The sequence below is a fragment of the Anneissia japonica genome, unplaced genomic scaffold (genome assembly GCF_011630105.1).
Source record: "Anneissia japonica isolate Jap-2015-1 unplaced genomic scaffold, ASM1163010v1 scaffold14_len1778_cov106, whole genome shotgun sequence".
NCBI lineage: Eukaryota > Metazoa > Echinodermata > Crinoidea > Comatulida > Comatulidae > Anneissia > Anneissia japonica.
Window position 1 is genome coordinate 1 of NW_022714366.1, and position 1,765 is coordinate 1,765.

At 31.2% G+C, this 1,765-nt stretch overlaps 1 long non-coding RNA gene across 1 annotated transcript; it reads right to left on the bottom strand.

The window, feature by feature from the left end:
- Positions 1-1,209: 1,209 nt before the first annotated feature.
- LOC117109005 lies at positions 1,210-1,460 on the bottom strand. The gene is made up of 2 exons (XR_004445450.1): positions 1,331-1,460; positions 1,210-1,239 (listed from the first exon to the last, which is right to left on the bottom strand). It is a non-coding gene; the product is annotated as an uncharacterized LOC117109005 (long non-coding RNA).
- Between the last annotated feature and the right edge of the window lie 305 nt (positions 1,461-1,765).

Here is a 1,765-nt window from a genome sequence, read left to right on the forward strand (position 1 = left end):
TTTCAGTTCTATAGTTCAAATTGTTAATCATTTTGCAATTAAACTAGTAGATTTAAGTTTGTGTGACCTTAACATTTTAATCACCTTGTATAATTTGCTTTTCAAAGAAAACCCCTATTAATGGGACAATTTTGGATTCTCAGTTAATGTACCGAAACATTCCCCTTAGGGCACATAGAAAAAATTATTAGATTACCACTCTTTAAAAAAAAAAATTGATGAGGGAGGGCGTTTTTTTTTTTTTAATCGGAACAATAGATTATTTTACTTTAGTTTTTATCGATGAGAGAGGGACTGTTTATATTTGGTCTGTAATAGTAAATATTGTATAAAAACTGGTTTAATTTTATAGTTTTTTAAAGAAAATGTATTGTTATTTTTATGCTGTTGAAATAATTGATGCAGCAAAAATTTTTTCTTATTTCCGCATCATTATTTCCCGAATTTTTAACGGGAGTGATAATCTAATAAATTTTTCTATTTGCCCTTAATAGGGGTTGTACTGTATTAATATGATATTTGCTCTCCTGGACAAATACAAAGAGAAAATATTTAAAAACAAAATATTTATGGAATATGCGAAGGTCTGTAAAGTAATACTGTAGAACATAGTCCTTATCAAACATGAACAATGCCTTCAAATAATAAATTGGATTTAAGATTGGATTGGATTGGATTTATTCGGTGTAAACACCAAGGATATCCCACGAAAGTCTAGAAGAAGACTTACAGTATTTCCAGTGGGGTCCTTCTGGTGGTAATTGGGCAGTACACCGGGAGACAATCCCCTACTCTTTTCCGAAGAGTGTACTGCGTTCTTTAACGTGCACATGGGCCATAATGCACACGGAACCAACGGCTTAATCATCTCATCCGAAAGACGGTGCGTTATTGTAACTTGTATTTTAGCCCTCTAGCTGAAACACAAGGAGACGCAGCGATGGGAATTGAACCGGGGACCTACAGGGGCTAAGCTGCTCGCCGACTGAGCTAAGACAAAGAAAATTAAATTCTTTATTTAAATCTGAGAATGTCACTTCAAGCCATTAAAATGTGGTATAGCCAACAAAAAGAAAAAAAAATAAGTACTGCAAAAATATGAAGTACTGGCCCTCTACCTGTAAGAGGTCCTTACATTAATTTCATAATAAAAAAATATTCTTCCATGGAAGTATTTACCTCATTTATTGATGTACTTTCAACCTTTTCCCCTTCTTCATTAATAGTCTTCACATAATCCTGAAACATAAAATGAACAATCATTAGATAATTAAAGTGTAAATTTCGGTAAAAGCAGTTAAAGTGTAATGCTATATTATTTCAATAATACCTTAAAATAATCGACTAAGCTTCCGCATGTAATGCTTTTGCCATCAATCTTTTTAGCTTCAGTTAATTCGGATGAAAAGATAAAATTTGCCAGATCTTTTATCTGCACTTGAAATCTCTGAGCAATGTCTGAAAATGATTGATCAAATCAATTATAAAGTATATATAATAGTATATATATATATAAAGTATACATTAAGTATATATAATAGTAGATTTAAAGTAATTAGATATAATTATTAAATATAAAAAAAAACAACTATTATCTATTTATTTATTCATTCATTCATTCAATTTGTCCATCCATCCTTCCATTTGTACAGTCCATTCAACCATTAAAGGCTTCTTCTATGAATGCAATAACCTGTACAAAACATGAGCTCCTGTAGACCAAACTCAGTACCGTTGCGATTTTAATCGTGTAGAAAATTCACTT